Genomic DNA, 26,082 nt, shown 5'->3' with positions numbered 1-26,082 from the left:
ATCAGCGATCCATGTGGCCCGCAATCGAACGACCCAAGATTGATCACACGCGCTTGGACAGTCCGGATCTGTTTCTCTCTTAGGCGCGATTGAACAGTCGAAATTAATCGGAAAAAACGACTAATATTCATTTTCTTCTTGGGCGCGATCAAACGGATAAGATCGATCGCGATTGATGGCCCAAATCAACACATGATGATTATCAATACTTCGCATCACATGGGAACCTAAACACTAACCGTCAACTCTCGTCGGAGAAGAAGAACCAAACGCTGGAGAATGAGGTCAACCGCCGACTGCTGCTACACCGGAACTACTGCCGACCGCTAAAAAAAGTAAAAAAATTTCCTACCCACTCGGAATTTGATTTTGAGTACCCATGTGGCCAAATCAGAGTAAAACGTACAGCAAGTGTGTCGAAAACTGCGGGTAAAGCCCGATGGAGCCGCAACAGCTAAAACTCCAAAATTCCTCCGATGAGTCCCTTTTCGATTTTCGTTTCATGTGATTTTTTCATAATTGTATTCACTGTCCTTTTATGTGCAGGATAGCTGAAGAAAGAATCTCAAATGTGAAGGAGGACCGACGAAGCTGCCGCACTCGGAGGTCCCACCGCCTGTAGATTCGATTTTTTGTGATTTTTTGGCCAACTAAGGCCCCTAACATGTTTTTCTGCAGCGATACGGCCAAAATTGACCAAAACTAGATAAAATTGGCCAAGCCGAGGCGAACTGTCATCGTGGGTGGCGAAGCCGACACCGGAGCACAACGACGGCGCCGTGCCGAAACTTTAAAATTAGGCAGAATGAGTGTTGGACACCGATTTTAGATTTTTTAGGTATCTGACGAATGTTTTATATTCCATACAAAAAATTCAAGGAACTCGATACTCGTTAGAAGGCGTAGTAGACAGTTCGATGTCTTAAAACATCGATTCGAGTAAGGATCCCTCACCCTATTCTCTATTACAATAAATTGAAACTTAACAATATATAATTTTGTGTTTTTGTAAAAAATTAGAAAATATTAAAAATAATTACAGGTTATTAGTGGAGCCGAAACTAGTTAGTTCACAATTGTCTTGATTCCTATTTATTTTCCTGTACTATTCTACTTACTTGATTTTCGTATAATACATGTTCTTAACTTACAATTCAATAGTCTTATCAACTTATCTGATTTTTTTGGTTATATACCCTCAATATGAGTGTAATTTAATTGATTTATGAATGTGATATGAGATATTGGTATGAGTTTTTGGTTGTTTGTTGATGAAAATCTGTATGTGAAAGACTTGCTGGTTACTCAGGAAAAGGGCGGACGAGCCCGATACATAGAGAACCCTATCGTGAACATTACTTCAGTCGGACATGACTGAGAAGTCCCTTACCGGAAAGGTTTAGGAGATATGATTCACCCTCATACTGGACGGGATATCAAGACGATGGAATGTTTAGCACCCATTACCAAACAGGGTATGGGAATGGCCAGTTAATTGTAAAATTAGATATTAGGTTCACGAGTAGGGGGGAGACCCCTATGAACCCACCCCCAAGAGTACCAGTAAGCAAGTAAGAAATGAAAGTTATTGTTTCTCGTTCTCTTATGCGTGAAAGTGAAAAGTGATAGGGATATGGATCTTTATAGGTTGTCTTTGAAAAATTCGTTATGGTAAGTATTAAACAAATGTTTTCAAGTTTCAAATGTATTTAAATAAAGCAATGACTCCGTTAGTTGTTTTTCTAATATTTACTAATTTTTAATTTTTTATATATGTTATTAGTGTGATATTCTTACTGGGTTAGTGTACCATTTTATTAACTATTTCATATCAAGATTACCAATATCTAAATATTGATCAGTAAGAGAGTTGTGAGTAGTTTACTATTCGAACTCCCTTCAAGTGCTAGTGAAGGTAGTTCTAGGATATTTAATTATTCGTTTTTCGTTTTATTTTTTTAATTTCTGTTTGTCTTTTATAAGAGACATTCTCGTAACCCTATTAGACATTTAAAATTATTATGTATATAATGTAAACCGTAACTCTATTAATCGTTTCCGCATTTAATTTATGAATTTATTTTTCTTTAAGTTTCGAGCCTTTACTATCAGAGTTGCATTTTTCAAAACCATTCTTTACATAAACACTTAAAAACCCAAAATACAAACTCACTCTTAAGCATTCGTTGTGAAAAGTAAGTATAAGGATATGAGGAGAGGAGAGGAAAGCCCCTACTAAACAGGTAAGCCCAAGATTGGTCGTTTTGAGAGGATGTCGATTGGCTCTTCAAAATGTTAGAAAGACTTATCTCTGCCCAATAGGCCAGGGAAGAGAGGAGAAAGCTTTCTGATACTCCACTACTATCAGAGTATGAGCCACCCCTTACAACGAGAGGATTTAGTGTCATCTTGATACAACCTTGCCCCTCCACCGTATCATCTGGTACCGCTACAGTACAATTTGGTGCCCCACCATACAACCAGGTGCCACCACAGGGTCACTTGGCCCCTCCCCCAACATAATCCAGTTCCTCTTAAATAGGACTTACAAGCACCGGGTCAAGGACCAAGGGGACCAACCCTGCTATCGCCTCAACAACACCTGCCGCATTTACAAAAATGCCCAGCACTACGCGAAAGAGTGTTTGCGGAATCAAAAATCAGGCCATACCTTCAGTCTAAGGTATAATTTATACCATCACTCAATAGGATTTTGAAGCCAATGCAGACATAATACAGTGCAAACCTAAGAAAAAATTTACATTTAAGAGACATTGGTAGTCAGAGACTTCCTACATCCTGATGAACTACCCGGACTATCAGTAGACAGAAAAGTTGAGTTTACCATAGATCTTCAATCTCGTACCTAGTTTATCTCTATTTTTTCTTACCACATGAGCTATATTGAGATGAAAGAACTGAGAAAACATATCAATAAATTGCAAGACAGTGGGATCATCCGACATAATGTATCTCCTTGGGGTAATGAAGTCACATTTGTAAGAAAAATGGAATGAGACGTTACAAATGTATATTGACTACATGGGATTGAATCGAGTTACAATCAAGAACAAATACCCTCTCCCTAGAATTGATGACCTTTTTGACCAGTTGCATGGTGACCAGATCTTCTCCAAAATAAATTTGTGTTCGGGTTACTACCAAGTAAAGATCATAGCAGAAGATATTCCCAAGACAACATTCAGAACTAGGTATGGATATTATGAGTTCCTATACATGCCCTTTGGACTAACCAATGCACAAACCATTTCTATGGACTTGATAAACAGAGTTTTCAGACAATTCTTAAATCAGTTCGTTATTATATTTATCGACGATATCTTGGTATATTCAAAAAGCAGATAAAAAAATGTTTATCACCTGACTCAGGTTTTGCAAGTTCTCAAGGAGAAGAAATTGTATGCAAAATTGAGTAAGTATGGGTTCTGCCTCGAACAAACTACTTTTTTAGGACACATCATATCAAGGAATAGAGTATCATTGAACCCCGAAAAAGTTAAGGCATTGCTTGGATGGAAGAAATTGACTTCGGTTAAGGAGATTCATAGCTTTCTATGAATGACAAGTTATTACTGCAAATTTGTAGAAGGATTTTTCAACTTAGTCATTCATTTGACCTGACTCATAAAGAAAAATGTTAAGTTTATATGGAACGTGGACTGCGAAAGGAGATTTACAAAACTTAAGAAGCGGTTGACTATTGCACCCGTATTTACCTTACTGAGTGGAACATGTGGATATACAGTGTATAGTGATGCTTCTTACCTAGAGTTGGGTTATGTTCTAATGTAGCATGGTAAGGTCGTCTGTGGGTCATGCAATTGAAGAGTCATGAGAAAATTATCCCACCCACGACTTGGAACTTGCCGTCATTATCCACGCTTTGAAGACTTGGTGCACTACCTGTATAGGAAAACTTTTAAATTTTTTACTGACCATAACAGTTCGAAGCATATATTCCTTTATAATGATCTGAACATGCATTAGAAGCGTTAGATAGAGCTCCTCAAAGATTATAATTGTAATATCTTGTATCACCCGAGCAATGACAATGTAGTAGCTGAGGCGCTCAGTAAAAAAAGTGTAGGTATGTTAACTCACATAATAGTTTATGAATGCAGGGCAATAGGGACCGCATAACAGACACGATTTCATGACTTAAAGAGAGTTGCATGTTTGTCCCACCTGACTGTCCAACCCGAATTGATCTAGAGAATATGAGAAGTCTAATTAAACTGATTCTACCATAGTCGCCTCAAGAAAGATGTAGAACAGGGAGTACATCTAGAATTTCAAGTGTCTACCGATGGATTGCTCAGGTATCAGGACATGATGTGTATTTCAGATGACAGTGAACTAAAAAGGGACATCATGATAGAGGCTCACAGCTCCAAGTTCGCCATACATCCCGAAAATACTAAAATATATTAAAGTATGTGACCCTGATTTTGGTGAAACGGAATGAAAAAAGAGATAGCCGACTTTATTTTTAAGTGTCTAGTATGCCAACAAGTTAAAACAAAACATCAACATCCAGATAGGTTACTTCAGCCATTACCGATCCCGAAGTAGAAATAAGAACATATTACAATAGATTTCATAACAGGGTTGCCTAACGCACGCTCAGCACATGATATCATTTGGGTAATTGTCGACCGGCTCATCAAGTCTTCTCACTTCCCGGCTATTAAGGTGACCGACCCCTTGGACAAGATAGCAATAATATATATCCGATAGATAGTTAGGTTACATGAAGTTTCAGTGTCAATGGTATCCGACAGATATCTAAAGTTCACTTCTAGATTTGCATCTAGTTTTCAACAAACCGTAGGAACGAAACTATTCCTTAGCATCATATTCCATCCTCAAACAGATGGACAATTATAGAGGATGATTCGCACGCTGGAGGATATGTTTCGAGCTTGTGTTCTAAACTTCGGGGGCCATTGGGATGATCACCTACCTCTGATAGACTTCGCCTACAATAAAAGCTACTAGGCAAATATCAACATGGCACCGTATAAGGCATTATATGACCGCCCATGCAGATAATCTATCTGTTGAAAATATGTAGGTGATAGAAAATTATTCGGCCCAAATCTTTTGAAGGAGATTACAGTCAAGATAGTTAAGATAAAGAAGAACGTTCATACAGCTCAGAGCAGGCATAAAAGTTATGCAGACTACTGTATGAGAGATTTAGAATTTGAAAAAAGTGACCGAATGTTTCTTAAGATCATTTTTTTCAAAGGGATCAGCAGGTTTGTAAAGATGAAAAAATTAAATGCTTGATTTATCGGACCATTTGAGATCTTAGACCAAATTGATACGATTGCATACAGACTGACACTACCTCCAGAGCTAACTAGGGTTCATAATGTGTTTCACGTATCTATGCTATGCAAGTACAACCCAAATCCCTCACACATACTGCCCCACGAGCCCTTTTTACTCTAGGAGGATATATCATATGAGAATGTACTGGTATGCATTATAGACCGAAAGAGTAAAGTACTCCGCAACTGAAAAAATTTATTCATCAAGGTCCTATGGCAGAACCATACGCAGGGAGATGCAACTTGTGGAACTAGAATCAAGCTTCGGGGCCCAGTACCCTTAGCTATTCGACTGAGTGAGAGAGTGACCAATTTGAGAGACTAAATTTTCTTAAGAGGAGAAGAGTTGTAACACTCATGCCCAAAAAGACCCGAGATAATTTTTTTATTTTTTAATTATTAATTTAAAATAATTGATTAATTTATTTTATCTTTATTTAAGTAGAATTTTGAGAAAAAATGAATTAGAGACGAGATTGAAAATAATTTTAGAAACAAAAATGTGAAAATTTGGGTTCTGGTGATGTTTCTAAAAGAAAAATTAGAAACAGGGTGTCAAAGTACAAATAGAGAAAGTTCGACCACGTAGGACTACCCAGTCAGCAGTCTCGACAAACTAAAGCATGCCGCGTGACAAAACACGCTGACGTCGATGTCACTTGGGAGGCCACGCCAGTGATCCATGTGGCCTGCGATCGGACGACACTGGATTGATCTCGCGCGTGTGGATGGCACGGATCCATTTTTTCCTTAGGCACGATCGGACGATTGAGATTGATTGCGATGAACGTCCTAGATTCGTTTCCTCTTTATGGACAATCAGAGGGACATGATCAATCGCAATAGACAGTTCAAATCAACGTGGGATGGTTATAAATACTTCACATCACATGGAAACCTAAACCTTTAGCCATCAGCTCCTGCCGGAGAAGAAGAACCAAATACATGAGAAGGTGGCCGATCGCCAACGACCGCCGCACTGGAACCATCGTCGATCGTCAAAAGAGGTAAAAATTCTCCCTACACACTAATAATTTAATTTTGAGTACCCATGTGGCCAAATTAGAGTAAGAAGGACGACAGATGTGTCAAAAATCACGGGTAAAGTCCAACAGAGTACCGATGGCTAAAACTTTAAAATTCCTCCGATGAGTCTCTTCCCGATTTCTGTTTCACGTAATTTTTCAATCATTGTATTCATCATCTTTTTCTGTGTAGAGTAGCCAAAGGAAGAACCTCAGCTACGAAGGAGGACCGACGAAGCCGTTGCACCCGAAGTCCCACTGCCAGTATGTTCAGTTTTTTTATGATTTTCCAGCCAATCAAGGCTCCTAACTTATTTTTCTGCAAGGATAACGACCAAAACTGGCCAGGCCGAGGCGAACAACCGTCGTGGGCGGCGAAGCCGGCGCCGGAGCACGGTGACGGCGCCGTGCCGAAACCCCAAAATTGGCTGGAATGAGTTTTGAGCATCGATTTTGAATTTTTTAGGGTATTTTTAGATATATGACGAGTATTTTAAATTATACATAAAAAATTTAGAGAACTCGATACTCATTAGGAGATGTAATAGACAGCTCAATGTCTCGAAATATCGATCCGAGTTAGGATCGTTCACCCTATTCTCTGTTATAGTAAATTGAGCCTTAACGATTTATAATTTTGTATTTTTGTGAAAAATTATAAAATCCTAAAAATAATTACAGGTTACTAATGGAAGCGAAACTGGTTAATTTACAATTATCTTGATTCATGTTTATTTTTTTGTACTGTCCTACTTGCTTGATATTTTTATAGTACATGTTCTTAATTTATAGTTCAATAGTTTTATCAAATTATCTAGTTATTTTGGTTATATACTGTTAGTATGAGTGTAGTTTAATTGATCTGTGAATGTGATATGAAATATTAGTATGAGTTTGTTGGTTGTTTGTTGATAAAAATCTGTATGTGAAAGATTTGTCGATTACCTAGGAAAATGGTGGACGGGTCCGGTACATAGGGAACCCTACCGTGAAGATTACCTCAGTTGAATGAGGCTGAAAAGTCCCTTACCGGGAAGGTTTAGGAGATATGGTTCACCTTCATATCGGACGGGGTATCGAAGCGATTGAATGTTTGACGCCCATTACCGGACGGGGTATGAGAATGACTGAATAATTGTAAAATTGGATATTAGGTTCACGAGTAGGGGGGAGACCCCCATGAACCCACCCCCAAGAGTACTAGTAAGCATGTAAGAAATGAAAGTTATTATTTCTCGTTCTTTTATGCGTGAAAGTTAAAAGTGATATAGATATAGGTCTTCATAGGTTGTCTTTGAAAAATTCGTTATGGTAAGTATTAAATAAATGTCTTCAAGTTTCAAATGTATTTAAATAAAGCAAGGGCTCCATTAGTTGTTTTTCTAATTTTTACTAATTTTTAATTTTCTGTATCTGTGATTAGTGTGATATTGTTACTGAGTTAGTGTAGTTCACTATTTCATTAACTATTTTAGATTAAGAGAATCAATATTCAGATCCCGATCAGTAAAAAGGTTGTGAGTAGTTCACTATCCAGATTCCTTTCAAGTGCTAGTGAAACTTCTAGGATGTTTAGTTATTCGTTATTCGTTTTATTTCTTTAATTTTCGTTTGTCTTTTAGAATTGATATTCTCGTAGTCCTATTGAGCATTCAAAATTATTATGTAAAGAATATAAACTTTAACTCTATTAATCGCTTCCGTATTTAATTTATGAATTTATTTTTCTTTAAGTTCCGGACCTTTACAATATGCAAAAGAAAATAAAAAAATTTTTGATTAGTGATTTTTTTTTCCTTTTTTTGTTGGATTATTATGAGAATAAAAGTAGAGAATAAAGTTCTACTTGTTTGTTGTTTCTCGGTAGTCTTTGTTAAACCAACCAGTCATCTTTAGACGTTTGACTTGATCTTTTTTTGTTTCCTCTATATTCTTCTGCTCATAGACCACCGACCAAAGATGTGGGCATAGGCGAGCGAGGTTAGCAACCATAGGCTAGTTTATGTCACTTATAAGGTCGTCACTGCTTTATGTCTCATGCACAGCCAAGCCCAGTACTACAACAGCCGTTGTCAACTTCCTCAACAAACGCTGCGTCTCTGATGTTGACATCGACAGAGAAAAGGCTGAAGTAGTAACTTAGCTTTTGTCAAACCCTAACACATAGGCACTGGTTGTGTTTAATGTTTATTCGAATTTTTAATTTTTTTGGTTATGAAATAATTAAAAATTATATATTTTTTATATATCAAATATCTTGTTATATATAACATTATTCAATTAAATAATATCACGTGTTAAATTGTTAAATGTGTTAATAGTTTAACATAAATTAACATGAATGAATTAATATGAATAATGACCAAAGAACAAAATAACTAAATAATAACTAAACCAGTACATAAACTCAAATGGTATATGGGCCAATAATTTAATAAAAGCATGCCTTAAGTCACATGCAATGTATTATATATATTAATTTAATAAAATTAATTATTTCAAAATCAATTTAACATTATATGCATGTGTATTATATTAATTTAATACATTCATGTACATTATTTCTTAATTTTTGAATAACTATTTTAATTAACAAATTAATAATAATTTAAAGTAGTCTTACATATATTTTAATTTATGGATAGGATTGTGTTTTATATGTGTTTTAATATAATATATATAAAAATCATAATCTAAATATATATAATGCTCTAAAATATGTCATGTCTTAAAAAATATATATATTTATTTTACTTCAGATAAATGTATCAATTATACATTCAATATGACACATTATATCACATATTTATACATATATATATTTTATGAATATTGAAGTTGATAGATTAATATTATCTATAATAAACATTTTTAATTATTTTTTATCAAAACATATATTGTAATTAGAAACATTATAATAAGCATATAAAAATGTGATAATAAGTGGCGTTAACTAATATTATATATATAAATACATAATTTTTCTACTATTTTTTATTTGATTTAATTCTTATACAATTTGTTTTACTTTTTTTGTTTTTATATTTTAAAAATTATTTTTAGTAATGTATCTCTATTAATTTTTATTAACTTATTTGGTACATACTCATACCTAATATGTGCTATTATTTAGTATATTTTTTAATATTATAATCACTTAATATCTTAAGTATAAAATAATTTATAATTTTTATAATATTAATAATTTTTATATTCATAATATTTAAATAAAATATAATAATATTAACTATTAAATTATTATATTAGTAATATTTTTGGTATTAACATATTCTTTAATTTATTCACCAAATTAATGTAAATAACTTACTTTTAAATTTGACGATAAACGATATACTTAAAGGCGGGGTTCTCATTCTTTGAATCTTTTGCTGCGAAGCAATAACCAAGCGAAAGCCCAGCTCAGAGACACAAGCAAGGCTCTGTCGTCAAGACTGCCCGCATTCTCCTTCTACCGACCCAAAATGTCTCTGAACTCTAACACCGGTCACTGCAACTACAAGATCAGTCCCAATCGTTCGGTGCCGGCGAACTTTCTTCGAAGAATAGTAACGGCAGAAACCTTCCAATACTCTTTTTTTGATAAAATGGACACCGTTGTTCGTGACCCATTTTACGAGGATGTTCCTGCATTTTTCAGGTGCCTCTTTTTCTTTTATCCATTTTCTCGTTTAAATGATGGGGAAATTTGAGAAAGTAAAACTGGAGAATATGATATTTTGTTCCGCCTTTTTCTTAATTTTGATTCAGTGTTTTCTTGGGTTGGCTGGGAATCGAGAATATGATATATACATATTCTTAATTAAGGGTCATCTTCTTACTTCTTTCGAGGATCTAGAGTACCTTCTTAACGTTTTGTTAGCTTTACAAAGTTCTTTTTCTATATGGGTTGCACCCCTTTAGTTCCACGTTAATGTATTACAACTTTAGATGTTCTAAAAAAAATTCAAAATAGGGCAGGAGTGGAGAAAGAACCAGAGGAATTATCGTAATATTCCCAATCTGATTTTGTTTTATAAGGACCTATGGCTAAATCAAGGGGATAGGAAAACCATTTTGGTGTCAGAGTCAGGGGTTATGGGATATTGAAGAACTTCCAACAGCAACTGAAGACTTCCATCAGAAGATCGGGCTTGTGGCTCAGTGGAGAATGAGCAATTCACCGCATCGTAGAAAGATCTTGCTGGTCTTCTGAACCTATGTTTGAGCAATTGTCGGCCAGAGTGAAATTCCTTAGTTCCAAAAGAGAGGTGCAGCTTTTCTTAAGTGGCCTACTGGGTATGGTTGCTGTTGAAGTGCATTACAGAATCCTCATAATATGATCAATGTGATGAGTTTTGCACGTTTCTATGAGCAGTGCAGAATCCAAGATTGAAGGAATTTTGGGGTGGAGCACAAGGCGACTGCAAGGTTGGTCCCCTTTTAGAAAAGATTGAGTACCTGAAAATTGAAGGTAGGCGATCCGAAGTTCTATGCTTCAATTGTGATCATTGTTTCATGGTGGATCATTGTTGCAAGAAACTTTTTTTGGTTAGAAATTTTGGATGATCAAGAAGGGTTTTGGACAATGATGAACAGGTGGTGTAGGATGATACAGAGGAGGCTGGAGTTTCTATGCATGTCGTTGTAGGTATTCAATTATCATAAACATTGAAGATTAGGGGTTTCTAGGAGGGGTTTGTAGGGTGATTTTGATTGATCCTGACAGTACTTATTGTTTTCTTGGATTTGATAGAAGCAAGGCGATTGAATTTCCTAATTGAGAATATGGAAGAATTTAGGATTATGGTGGCTAATAGGCAAGGAGATTCACATGCAATTCGGTAATCATGTCTCTTCTCTTTCACTTCTTTGTTTTAGGTGTAATTGAATTTGGAGTATTATTGATGGTTAAGAACGTTGGGAGCCATCACATGGGACTTTAACTTGATGAGTATGCAATTTATAAAAGGTGATATTGGACTAGAGTTAGATGGAACCAGGAAGTCTAGATCAGTGGGGGGTCAATATTTTTTTGCCACTCTTGGCCAATCATTTATCTAACGGTCCCCCGGGGAGGTAGTCCACGCGGTAGATCTTTTTCAAATTAAGTAGAATACAAGGTCAATAAGCAGTTGGAGAGCTAGAAGGATGGTCTATTTACATTAAGAGGCAGTTCAAATAAATCTAGATATGTAACGTCCCCGGAAATTTAAATGAAATATATGTATTAAAAATGTCAAATGCGGAAGCGTGATAAAAATTTTGACTAACATCCCTTACACAATAACCAAAACGTACTCAAAATATGAAATTACAAACTAACTAAGAGAGAAACTCGAAAATAAAAACTATACATATAACTACGGAGTCTTTAGGCGTCCCCTTCGCCGTCTTCCTGCGGAACGGGCTCGGGAACAATGTCTTCATGATCTGAAATGGTTAAATAAGGAATGAGCTACACCAGCCCAGTAAAGACATCACACTATCTCACCGCCACGGAGGTAAAGGTGGGTAGAAAACACAAAGAGACCAATGGAGCATAATTTATAACAAATTCTTTTATCAATAATAAAATCCTTCACTGTCCACTTACCTCGGTGAAGTTCATAAAACAACATACGAAAGTAATAACATTATCATCATCATGAAATCATATGAACTGTATAACATAATACTTATCACGCCTTTGTATTTTAATCATTACACAATATATTTTCCTCATTTACCAGCCTACTAGTATCCATGGGGATCCATAGGGGTCCCGCTACCCGTGAACCCTTAACATTTATAACTTGATTCCAGAGCCGTCCCCATACCCCGTCCGGTATGGGCACCAAAACCATGAACCTCAATACCCCGTCCGGTATGGGCGCCAAAATACATAAGGTCTCCATACCCCGTCCGGTATGAGAGACCACGTTTCCGGTAGAGTTCCCTACCGACCCGGTCCGTCCACCATCTCCCAGGATATCTAGTCAGGCTGTCCACATTATCCACTTATCAATTCACATAATCTTTTTGCCATTTTTCTTAGTTTCAATCATCTAAACACACACAACATGTAAACCAGTAATGGACACCAAACAAGACAACACAGTACCGGATTCGTCATCATACAAACCATAATAAAAAAAAGCATGATTCATGCATACGAGACCATAATATAATTACATCAAACATCATGCTGCATTTAATACCGGAAATTAAATCAAACAATAACAAACCAACCCAGTATCAGACTCGGGCTCCGTTGGCAACCTTAATCAATTATACATCTATAAAGTCACACAGTACAGTTTAATTATTTATTTAGCTTTAATACCGTGCTAGAAAATAGGGTGAGGGGTCCTTACTTGTTTCGGGGTCTGAATACGGCTCTACAGTGCGCCTACAGGCTGTCCCTAATTTTCCCTGAATTTTTTTCGGGGAACTGAAACGCACTACTAGTACCTGCACGTGTCCCAAAAAATTCCAAATTAGACTCAGGGCCCCTTTCGGCCAATATCGCAATTCCGGCACGGCGGCTCCGCCGTGCTCCGGCGACGGCGATTCGCCTCGGGTTGGTTGTTTTCGGTCGTTTTCGGCCGAATTCGGCCACGCTTGCATCGGTCCCTGCGATAGAACAACCCTAGGGCTCTCGGTGAGCCAAAAAATAACGAAAAACCGAAACTTACCGGCGGTGGTGCTCTCGGGTGCAGTTGCTCTCTAGCGTGAATCGTGTTTTGGTGATTTGGCTCCGATCAACCTGTAGAGAAAAGAACGGTGATCACAGTGGTATAAAATTTGCATCGAACGGAGGCCGGGAAGGGCCTCATCGGAGGCAAAAACCGAGGAGGGGCGCGGTGGCGCCGCTGGATTTCGGCTGAGTTTTCCGGGCGTTTGGCCGGTGATTTGGCTCCGGTTTGGCCATAGGCGAACTCAGCGTCGAAAAACGAGCAAGGGGGAGAAAAATTACCTCGATCAGCGGTCGGAAATTTCCCCGGTGCGGCGGCGGGTGGCGGCGGCCGGCTCCTCCGGCGACTGGTTCTTCTTCTCCGGCGAGCACTGGCGGCTAGGGTTTCTTTGGTCACGTGTGGGTAGGGTATTTATACCCTTCGTCTTTTAATCTTGACCGTCCATCAAGATTGAATCTGGGCCGTTCGATCGCGATTTAATTGGGATTAAATCTGGGCCATCCGTGCGTGTGAATCTGGGCCGTCCGTGCGCGTGAATCTGGGCCGTCCGTGCGCACGTTTGATCTGGGCCGTCCGTGCGCGCGGGAACGGATCTGGGCCGTCCGATCGCGCGCACGCGGATCGCCGCCGTGGCCCGTCCCCTGGCCAGCGTGTCCTTGCCATGCGCCGCGTCCTGGTTGGCCAGGGCTGCTGACCGGGCCGCTGACGTGGTGCTGACGTGGCACAACTTTTCTAAATTACGTTTTGACCCCTGGTTTCCGATTTTCTTTTCAAAAATACTCTCAGAATCCAAATTTTCACCTATTTTTCTCAAAATCAATTTCAATTAAATCCAAATAATATTTTTACCCAATTTTATCATTATTATTATTTTTATTTTTATTAAATTAAATTAAATAAATCAATTAAAATTTCAAAAATTACAAAATAAACTAAATAAAATAAATTAAAAATTAATAATAATAATAATAATAATAAAATTAATGAGTGTTACAAGATATGTCTTTCTAGCATCTCACTTTACTAATCTCTCCTTCTCTGAAGATTCTAAAGGTGCAATGGATTAATCACTTAGTCACTTAAAAATTAACAATCGCTTCCTGTCGTGGTAAAACTAAAATTCGAACCTTAAGAAATTAATCACTTAATCAAAAGAAACAACTTACATAAAAAAGAAAACTACCAAGATGTGATCACTTTCCAAAATCACAAACCAAAGAAGGAAAAAATTCATAAATGAGAATTGCTAAACTTTCTTTATTACTGTTAAGAGCTGAAATTTTTTTCAGATAGTATTTTCAAGCGAAGCCTCTTTCTTGTGCAAATCAACTGGCATTTTTCAACCTCAATAATAGCATTGTTTACAATTATCCATCACTTTGTAACTACTTTTGTGCAATCAAAGTCACAATATCTTTCACAACTTTCTCAGTTACCTTGTCTGTTGTCTTTTTATCATCAGTTGGATGGTTAGTGGTGATCTCTTATGCTCCCTCATTTATTAACCTACTCATATTAGTTGGATAATTAATCATAATGACATCATTTTGCTCTATAGAAAGTAGGTCATGACAATGGTAGGCTATACATAACTTTGATCTTGGAGGGATATGCATGACGATGTTATTGCCTGCATTAAAGATGGTAGGTCATGACAATATGGTAGGCTATACATAAACATTGATCCTGGAGGGAAATGCACGACAATATTATTGCCTGCATTAAAGATGGTATGAACTTAGTAACACAACTTTCAAGAAGACTCCATTCTAATTCATGATTGTGAAACCTTATCATTATCTCTTCAAAAATTGTGCAAAGCGGAGAGAGCAACTCTACCGAAATGTGATCATTTTCTTGTAAAAGAGTGGTATAACTGCTTCCATGTTCAAGAGAAGACTTTCCTTTGAGGTTTGGTAGACTTAAAGAGGTGCTTGAATATTTCTATGACTAAGTCAATCAAAATCCAGCATCACTAGATATAGTCTAATCTTACTACCCTTTCAATAATTAAGATCTAACATGTGATTGCTTCGTCTGGTGAGCTAATTTTTTAAATGTAAAAGCAATTAGCTCAAAGATTTTTTTCATTTGCGCATCAATATAAGGAATATTTGTTGTAGTCATTCTGGTTAGTTTACATGTGCAGTAAGCAAATTCATGTTTCACATTGATATTTTGAGTACTTTTGAAGTTTGTCAGTGACCAAGGCTCATAATAATAGATAAAGAATGTATTGTATCAACCTTTTTTTAAAATAAAAGTTAATTACATTCAAAAGCTCCGAAAGGATGTATCCCATATTCAATGGTTACAAATCTATCAAAACATCTATAAGGTTTCCACGGTCCTTGCTAGATTAAAATGAGTGACTCCTTAACAAAAAGCTTAAGGTATAGAACTAAGAATCCCAAACTAAAATTCAATGCTCTCAAAAGCCCCTCTATTTCTCTCTTTCTATATCGCTTAAAAGATAGTTAGTGGGATAAGTCTTAATCTCTTATACTCATTAATTCCTCTCCATGTATATGACTCCTCTTTCACTGATCTAGTTATCATTCAATTCAACCCCAAAACATTTGTGAGCCAAATTCCACAACCGGTATGCAAATGGACACTGCAAAAGGATATGATTACAAGACTTAGTTTCTCTCTTGCGCATATAGCAACTATTCAGTAGAATTTTCCCCCTCCTTATAAGCTTATACAGAGTTAGAATGCATTTCCTGACAGCCTCCCAAGTGAAGAAGGTTATCTTGGGGTTGCATCAACTTAGATGACTCTTGATCTACTTTTGGGAGAGAATACTTAACTTGATCCAGAAGTCAAAGTTCAATTGTCAAATCAGGAAGGTTTGAAAGCATGTAATCAATATCCGCAAGCACTGTTCAAGCCCTTTATTGGTTGATGATATTACTAGAATTACATTCATTTTCTCTTCCATCAAGCTAATTAGAAGATTTAACTTGCATTTTAAACCAAATGATTTGAGTGCATGAGCAAACATTAACTCGCTTGGCTAAATAGTCTGCGCAAAAGATGAATATGGGTGTGAATTTGACCATATTAACCTTAGAAGGGAAAGGATATGCCAAAAACCTTATGAATCAGTCTGGAGGTGGTTGAATCCGAGTAGTTGAATTTGATTAAGTCAAACAGATTTGAATTGGTAAACAGAAGGTATCAAAATTCTGAAAGCCATGCACAATGGTTGGCGTGTGGGAATCACACATGAGTTTTTGGTGGTCTTCCAATGTCGATCTTTCATTTGACTGGACGCCTTGGTTCAGGCTGGTATCATTGTCACTCGCCACGGTAGGGAGGAAGGAGATCTATTTATTGAAGAGGTGGTCGAATGATTTTCTGGCGAGGGAGGTGGATTCCAATGACAGTAGACATTGAGGTTGGTGGAGCCATTGTTCAGACCCTTCTAATGCTGATGGACTTAGCATTAGCGCCCACCTCCATGTGGTGGCTAGAGAACGCTTTGCAGTCAAATGGTTTCTGTCCTTGTCTCTTGTGCATTTATTGTTTCATTTTAGTTTATGTTTTAGTATTTGTTAGGTTACTGTTTTTGGTAAGTTGTGAAGTTTGGACAAAAATTATGGTAACAAGTTAGGATATGATATTAATTGATGTAGGATAAAGAGAACTTGAACACAATTCTTGGAGAATGTATATTATGAACCAAATGTTGGAGAACTCAAATCTCAACAATTAAATCAGCAACTCAATGTTCATACAATAATCATATAACTACATCAACAATTAAACATAAGTTACAATAGTTTGGTACCTACCAATCTCTTTCTTTTTGCATAAATTTCTTTTCTTTTTTTGATAAAAGAAGAACCGTTATTAAGGAAGAGATGGAAGGAATTATAGAAGTGGAGAATGAGACATCCTCCTCAATACAAAAACAAACATAAAAAGCTCAAAATAACTGCCCAAATATCCAATTCTCTTTTCTTTTCTTTTTTCTTTGGGTCAGTTAGTATTTCACATTTGTTACTCTTAAATGTTAAAATCATATTTATTTGGGGAAAAAAATGTTAAAATCATATATTATAGTCTTAGAGGCAAAAGGAAAAATTTATGAGGAAAAAGAAACATCAAATTTATGAAAGGATAAAATATCCTCCACTGGAAATCAGAAGGTACAGAAGGCATAGCAAAATGCATTAAGATATGATAGAAACCAATCTCTTACAAAGTAGAGCTGTAAATAACTTTGATTATGAGATCAATGTTTACAAACTTGTAAGAGGCGTAATATTCTTTTTGTGATTGGATATTCCTTTTGTTTGTCTAGGAGAGAGGCATTGTCTCACTTAGATTATTTTGGAACTTGCATTTTCAAGCCTTATCTTGTGATGGAGATATATTTATATCCAGCAAAATAAATCCTTGACACAATTATTCCCATCTTTATTTTATCATGGATTCTACTTGTAAATATATCTTCACCATGATTCTGGCACATTCTTGAATATAATATTTCTTATTTTCTAAAATGATCAAATCAAGTTTTTATGCTCAGAATGCCAATGAAGGACCTTCTCGAATGCAAGCGTCCGACTGCATGGATTGAGTTTGAAAAGGGCATGATTGATGAGGTACACAAAAAGCAGACATGGAAAAGTTACACTTTCTATGTCTTTCTTGCATAAAATCTCCACACAGTAACATAGGTAAGTGTTCTCTTAAAACATTTAATATTAAAATGTAAACCTTAAAATTTTACTTTTCCACTGCATTTTAAGTGCTGTGGAATTTCAAAAGCCATAATAAAAGTTGCTTGGCCTTTTTGGGGGTGTTTAGATTTGCAGAATCTGCTTTTGGGTTGTTTTTCTCTTTTTATCTGAGTGGTTGTGTGAAGAGAGAGCATAATGCCGTGAAGTTGCAGGAATTGTAGCCTCTTTGTAATTCTCAATTTCAAACCCATAACAAGATCCTAAAGTAGTAGTGACAAAGACACCTTTTGATTTATAAAGCTTAGGCCCACTCTCTATTTGAAAAAAAAAAAGAGCTTAGAAACACTCTCAAATCGAGTTCTGTATAACTTCCTCAGATGGAGGAACAAACAGAAGGACTTAATTGCATTATTCAAATGTATCTTTGATGGTTCAACACTGACTTCCCTTAGCGTTTGAGGATTGCTCTCTTAGACCAAATGGTGTTAAGTTACAAGCTCTTATGCTCCTTTACAAACAGTTCCATTTGACATCCATTTGAAGTAGTTTTCGCTTTCCATCACGTCTATTTTCTTACGATCCTGGTATTGCGAAACTGGAAGCTATGGATTGTAAGCTCTGATCAAAACTTAGGATCAGATCCTCCTAGAGTTCTGATCTCCCCTGCTCTATGCTCTCTGGTATTGCAAAACTGGAAGTTGGGAATTGTAAGCTCAAAACTTAGGATCAGATCCTCCAAGAGTTTTGATATCCCCTGCCCCATGCTCAATCATCCATGAAAAATGCTGGAGGACACCAAGCACAGGGGAAGGTCCAATTGAGGTTGGTGAGTTGGTTTTTCTTTGTTTTCACCCTTATCGACAACTTTGTTTGTGTCATTAAAAAATCTATCTTTATGGAAATTCCTGTTAGAGCAAAAATGGGTTAGGTGGCTTACAAGTTGACCCTGCTAGTAGAATAAAGGATACATCCAGTGTTTCATGTTTCCTGCCTTTAAAAATTTTATGGTACTGAAGCAGCTCAGGCTGCTATGGCCCCTGATGTTTAGGTGGAGCTGCTGGCTGTTCCTCAAGCTGTGCTGGATTCTCAACTGCATGCTGGCTGCCAGAAAATTTTGGTTCAGGCTCTCCCTAGTGGAAGCTTCTTGGAAAGATATTGTGACTGTGCAAGAATCTTCACAGCCTTGATGTTTGAGAACAAACAGTTTGTCAAGGACCGACAGTAATGCTGGGGGGGGTACCGCTCATGTACAAGATATTTACAAGTTAGTTAATGTATCAACTATATATCTAAAATTCTCCAACTTAAAAATGTCATGTCCCAGTAAAATAGACCTAAAATAATGAAACTATCTATCCTTTAATTGAATTTCATTTTCCATCCTTTCAAAAACCCTACTATATCTTTTTTTCCAAATGACCCAAAAGATAGTCAAAGGAGTGAGTTTAACAAATTTTTTCTTTTTACATAAGTTTCCCCAAGCCCAAATCTCATTCTTGATTGACCCTGCAATGACTCAAGAAATCTCAACCAAACCACACACCATAGACCACAAAGTATAGACCACTGGGCATCGAAGCAGTAAGTGGTTGCAAGTTTCCGTTGTCTTCTTGCACAAATAACATATGTTAACCCAAAAGTATCTCTCCTCATCAGTTTATCAATAGTTAAAATACATTCTCAACCTGCTTCCTATGGAAAAAAGCAATTCAATGTGTACTTGTTTTCCAAACTTGTTTGGGCAGGAAAAGCTGCCCCCTCCAATTCCCCTCTAGTTGTCAAATAGTTATACAAAGATCTCACCTTGAAAGAGCCATTCTTATTCAATTTCTACACAAGCTGGTCGCCACACGGATTCAGTTGAACATTGGCGAGGAGTTGTAGTAATGCTTTATATTCCTCCACTTCCCAGTCATTCAGATTTCTAGTCACATTAACCAACCACTCCCTACTGAAATAATCACCTCCAGCTGCTTCCATCACCATCACATTCTTCAACTTTGCAATGGCGTACATCTGTGGGAATTGGTCCTCTGGGCGCCCCTTGCCCAACCAATTATCATGCCAAAAAAGAACCTTATCCCCTTTACCCACCTTCCATGATACACAATATAATACCCAGGTTCGGAATTTGGATTGGGATAAATTCTTTCAACTTATATAATGTATATAAATATAAATAAATTTTATTTTAATTTAATTTTTATTAAATTTTTGAAAAAAAATGAAATAAAGACGAAATTGAAAATAATTCAGAGAAAAAGAGGTGAAATTGTGAATAAAAGGGGTGTTTTTGAAAGAAAATTTGAAGGTGAAATCGTAAAAAGAAAAAATATGGCCACGTGGGATGACCACGTCAATAGCCACAGCAAACCAGAACACGCCGCGTGGCGAAGATGCTGACATTGGCTCCACACGGGAAGCCACGTGAGCGATCCACATGCTTGGGCGATTCGACGGTCCAGATCACGTCCCGCGCGCATGGACGGCTTAGATACATTTACTTTTCAGGCACGATTGAACGATCAGATTCAATCCGATCGTGTGGTTCAGATTCATTCCCCGAATAAGAAGGATCCAACGGATGGAAAATGATCACGTATTTTCGCACGGACGGCCCAGATCGACTCAGAGATGGTATTTAAACATCGTGTTTCAGGGAACCCTAACTTTAACCGCACTAGTCCTCGTCAGAGAAGAAGAAGAAGGACGGCCAGAAAAGAAATTGACTGCCATTGCCGCTGCACCGGAGCCACCGCCGATGCCGAAACAGGTAATTTTTTCCTCCTTCCCTCTCGGAATTCGATCCCGAGTCTCTCTATGCCCAAATCGGAGCCAAAGGGTCGATGAGTGAGTCGGAAACCGCGGGTAAAGTTCGACCGAGCCGCCGCGGCCAAAAGCTAAAACTCTCTTCGATGACCCACTACTCGTTTTCCCGTTTCACGTGATTTTTTGACCACTGTGTCCATTGTCATTTTCTGGTGCAGGTTAGCCAAAAAAGAACTCCAGCCTTGAAGGAGAACCAGCTGAGCCGCCGCACCTGAGGACCCCCTGCCGGTAAGTTTTGGTTTTTTTTCTTTTCCGGCCAACCAAGGCTTCCTAACTCGTTTTTCTGCAAGTTTACGCGTAAACCCGGCCAAAATCGGCAAAAACCAGTCTAAACCAACCAAAACCCACCAGGCCGAGGCGAACCGTCGCCGTGGGCGGCAGAGCCAGCGCCGGAGCACAGTGGCACCACCATGCCAGAACTCTAAATTTGCCTAAAGGGTTATTAGAATATCTATTCTGGCCTTTTGAGGTATTTTTGGATACTTGACGGGTGTTTTAATTTTTACATAAAAAATCTAGAAAATCCAGGGTTCCCCAGGAGGCGCAGTTGATAGTACGATATTTCGAACACTGATCCGGAGTAAGAATCATTCACTCTATTACATGTTACGTAAATTAAAAATTAATAATTGATAATACTGTATTTTGTGAAAATTAGAAAACCGTAAGAATAATTACAGATCATTAATAGAACCGGAACTGGTCAGTTTATATTTGCTTTGGTTTACAGTTTATTTTCCTTATACGACTTAAAATGCTTATCGTTACATTGTATGAATTAAATTGATAGACCTAATTGTTTTATTGGTTATTTGATTTACCTCACTGCATATTCTCCATTTGTTGGTTAATTTTGCAATAAATGTTTCAATTATGTCTCCTGATGTACGTATTACCTATATGCATGATTTACTATTGATCTGTAAAAATAAGTTATTGATATGTAACTGGGAATCGGTTTATATTTTAAATCTATGTAAGAAACGCTTACTGGATACCCTAGAAAAGGGTGGATGGACTCGGTACATAGGGAATCCTACTGTGGACATTACCTCAGTCGGACGGGACTAAGAAATCCCATACCGGAAGGATTTGAGAGATGGTTTACCCTCATACCGGATGGGGTATCGAGACGATGGTGTGTTTAGCGCCCATTACCGGACGGGGTATGAGGATGACTGAGTTAATTGATAAATCTAGATATTAGATTCACGAGTAAGAAAATTTTACTGTGGATATTATTTCAGTCGGATGGGGCTGAAAAGTCTCATACCGGAAGGGTTTGGGAGATATGGTCCACCCTCATACCGAATGGGGTATTTAGATGATGGTGTGTTTGGTGCCCATTATCGGATGGGGTATGAGAACACCAGATTAATTGATAAATCTAGATATTGGGTTCACGAGTAAGAGAATATCCTTATGAACCCCCAGAGGTCCCAGTAACCCGGTAAAAAGGAGAATTGTCGTTCTTGCTCACTTGTATGTGTAATCAAAATGTTATATGAGTTGATTTTGGAAAACTCGTAATGGTAACTATGGAATAAACGGTTTGATGTTAAATGAATTTACTTAAATTAAGGGTTTCATTAGTTGTTTTATGATTTTTACTAACATTTGGTTTCTGTATCAGTGATTAGCGTGATATTCTTATTGGGTTAGTGTAACTCATCCTTCTATTAATCATTTCAGATCAAGAAAACCAAAATTCAGATCCTGATCAGTAGAAGGGTTGTGAGTAGATTACCTCCCGAACTCCATCACGTGCTAGTGAAGTAGTGTTTGGATTATATTACAAAACTTTTATTCAGTTAGGTGTTAGCTAGGAAACAATCTGATCCTTGGAACTAAAGGCTGGTTAGCTCAACATGTTTTATATCTGTAGCTTTTTGAATTTCAATAAAGTATCTGAACTATTATTGACTTTATTGAGAGCAATCTTTAAGAGGTCATAGGTTCCCTCAAACCATAACTATCACCATAAGGAGGCAAGGCTCGCCAATTAAATAAACAAGTTTTCTTGTTAGGAGACTTTGTGCTTAACTGTCCTGTGACATGATCACAAAACCAGGGTTATAACAGTTTATTCTCCCTTTTATACTCTCTTAACATGATTGAAAGCACCATAACTTGAATAGCCTTGTCATAATTCAAAGAGAAAATGTAGGCAAGTGTTGAATTTAGTGAACTGTGTGGTTATGAAGCAACAATGGTGAGAAATATTGACACTGATTTGTCGCTATTCTAGGAAGCTAGAATTACGGTAGAAAGCTTACTATCATTGAGAAGAAGTCCCTTGAACAGACATGGTTAGAGGTAATAGATATGCGGAAAGGAGAGAAACAAATGTTCTTCATGAAAGAACAGGGGCATCCGAGGAGTAAGAGAAGGTCAAGGGACAGAGGAGTATGGGAAAGGGAAGTAGGAGGATAGCTATTTAAGCTGACTTTACTCGATTGGAAGGGCTTTCTTGCGGTGTGCATGCTTTCCTGCAAATACTAATAATTGTACCTGGCAAACGTAAAGTTGGAAAGAAAAAGGACAACCAAGAAAAAAGGAGAGAAATATCAAAGAGAATTTCTCGGGTCCTTATGAATGTATTAACTGAGTGGAAGATATAGCAACCTGAATACAAACATATAAATGCCTTTAAACTCATCAAAAAGATATTGTACTTACGTTCGTCCCTTCTTGAAGTAACCAATGTGCTATGTTAATTCAGTTCTTGGAGCTACAGATCCTTTTTGTTTTCATAATTGTAGGGTTTAAGATAAAGACACATTATTTCTGTTTCTCTTTGGTAGAGCATTTAGTAGGATGTTTCCAAAGGCATTACAGGGTGGGTTTTATTCAGGATCTCATGTTAGTTAATGGCAGCTTGAAAAGATGTTTATTTCTTGATCTTTAAAAGAAAAAAGAAGGTATTTTTGTTTCTCATGCAATATTAAGGAATATATAACACACTTTTCCCAAGGGAGCTAAGATGCAATCTATGAAATAAGTACTAATTTTTAGTGTCTCCATAGCTTTTACTTGATCTTTCCAACTTGCTTTGAGATTCTCTAATTTTTTTAAAGCTGTCATTTTTTGAATTAAAATTTTCTCATCATGTTTTATTTCTTCTCAGGTGAAGCTAGGCAGGAATTTCTTTAAAGACAAGGATCTTTTGATTTGGAAGGTTTTGAGAACTTCATTTGGATTATGTTAATGCTAGCAAAGTGTGTTAAATTCAACGTAAACATGTCATATAAAATTCTAACTGGATTTTCTTATTAGTAGCAATTGCTCCATTTATTCTTTTACATATTAGATTCTAATTATCCATTTACAAATTTTTGTAGTTTTTAATGCTCAAATAAGTTGATTCCAGTTTTAATTATGAGAAGAACAGTAATGCCTTTCTGGGATGTTTGCAACTGTAAATTCCTTGCAACATGTCTCTCACTTACAACTAGTAATCTACCTAAATGTAGTTTTTCTTTCTGTAGGATGAGGACAATCTTGTTTGTTGAATTCAGATTTAGATGCTCTATTTCAAAATGCACTGTACAAATCTTTGTATTTCGAAAAAAAAAAAATGCATTGTACAAATCTTATGTTTGGTAGTGCTTGACAACCATATGTGTCGTGTGCTAAATATGCGAACAAGAGCAATTGGCACATTAACGTGTATTGATTGGTTACCTGTAACTTTATTTTTTTTTCTATATCTTATGCATATTTTGTACTTGGAATGTGGCAAAATGCCTTGAGCAAATTTAATGTATGTTTCTTTAGAGCGACCTAGAGCAGAACAGGAGTTTCAATTTCGTGAATTGGACTTGTATCATGTTCGCACATTGAATAGTTGAAGTCTTGAAAACCTTTTATCCGATTTAATTCTTAGGATCAATCAATATTGTTGTTGGCCAGCAAAAGTGCAGCATAATATTATAGTTGTTAGAATATAAATAATAAAGTTGAGCTATTTTTTCTACTTTAAATTTTTTGGATATTCGATTACACAATCTATTATTTAGTATTATATAACACTAAAATCCTAGCTTCTGATATTGATCGTGCATTAATTTGAGTTTGTATTAGTTTAAACTTAGTGTCCGACTTGCAGATGGTGGAGCATGTCCTAATATAAATAATAAGCTTAGATAATTTTCTATAAACTTCAACTTTGAAGATAATATGTTATTCAATTAGTTATATAATAATTATATACTTGTTATGAATTATTTTTTTCTAAATGTTGAATATGATTTAAATATCTCATACATGCTTTCATTCATTTATATGTTTGCAGGCCTAAAAAATTGTATGATAAGAGGATATTCTTACTTGTAAGGAATGGATCAACTACTTCAGGATCTAAAACAAAAAAACCTTGAGATGCATGCTTTTACTAATTATCCCATCTGGTAGGATGAAACTGATTTTTCAAATCTCCTTCTTGGTTTTTCTTTCTAATAAATGAAAACTGTTATTCACAAAGCAGTAATTGGGTGCCATTTGATTACAAAAGGGATACCTAATTATAAGAAAGGAATCACTGATGATCCTTATACGGTAAAATTGTTCATGGATTTTAGAAACTGCTTTTTGTAGGTACCAATTGATTGAGGACAAATTAAAAATTTCAACTTATTTATTTTGGACATTTTGCTTGTGTATAATAGGTATGTTTAAACAGTTGAGGTTGCTTACTCTCTTTATCTAGCCTCATTGATGTTGTGGCTATGCATATTTTCTAAGAGTGTAATTGTTTCTGAGTCAATATGTAGGATGCAATGTTTGTGCTTTTAAATTTCTTTGAAAAGAAACAGTAAATATATCAAGAGCAGCAAGAGATGCAAGTCTGTATATAAAAGTATTTACATCTTAATCAAAATATTTATAAGATCCTCTAGATCATCGCAAGTATAAAACAGGTGATCTTAATAAAAAATTCGAGAATTTCGAACCATAAATCCTTAAAGCTATCTAAAATATACTATATACCCGAAAAAATTCTCCTATTTTTTTTTTCCAAATTACTATCAAGGGGATAAGCCCCAAAGTCTTGTCAGCCTTGCTTATCTCTACGAATGCTTTTGCAAGCCCAGGGTTCTTCTTTCACTGATCTGGCCATCATCTAGTTCACGTGCAGCAGAATTTAAAACTTCTTCACACAAATTCTTTATTTTCATTTTTCAGGAAAAAGGAAGCCTGATCCTGATTGCTATCTTGAAGTACTGAAACATCTTAATGTTCATCCTGCAAGCTGCATATTTATTGATGACAGGTTATATGCATATATCCTTATTCCACTCATCTCAAGTCTTAACCCCTCCTCAAGTATGATATTTATTACATTGGGAGCATGATTTTCTATATGAACTAGTTTGTCAGTAGACATACTCTGTTTTTGAGGGGATTGTCTATCCTTGTTGTTCTTTCAATTTCTACTTCTTCATTTTTCCTTTTTCTTGATAGTTATTGTTACTACATCAGTATGCTGGAAGCTGTAATGAGT

General features: G+C 36.5%; 1 pseudogene across 1 annotated transcript; it reads left to right on the top strand.

Moving 5' to 3' along the window:
• The first annotated feature begins 439 nt into the window (after window positions 1-439).
• LOC148268835 (flavin mononucleotide hydrolase 1, chloroplatic-like) lies at window positions 440-25,948 on the top strand (annotated as a pseudogene). The gene is made up of 8 exons (XR_015816644.1): window positions 440-504; window positions 547-606; window positions 9,744-10,040; window positions 17,597-17,672; window positions 23,707-23,757; window positions 24,874-24,988; window positions 25,176-25,246; window positions 25,764-25,948. The product of XR_015816644.1 is annotated as a flavin mononucleotide hydrolase 1, chloroplatic-like (transcript).
• Window positions 25,949-26,082: the final 134 nt, after the last annotated feature.

The sequence above is a fragment of the Carica papaya genome, chromosome 2 (assembly GCF_054855325.1).
Source record: "Carica papaya isolate Zhongbai chromosome 2, ASM5485532v1, whole genome shotgun sequence".
Classification (NCBI taxonomy): Eukaryota; Viridiplantae; Streptophyta; class Magnoliopsida; order Brassicales; family Caricaceae; genus Carica; species Carica papaya.
This window is presented reverse-complemented; position numbering and strand designations above follow the sequence as displayed.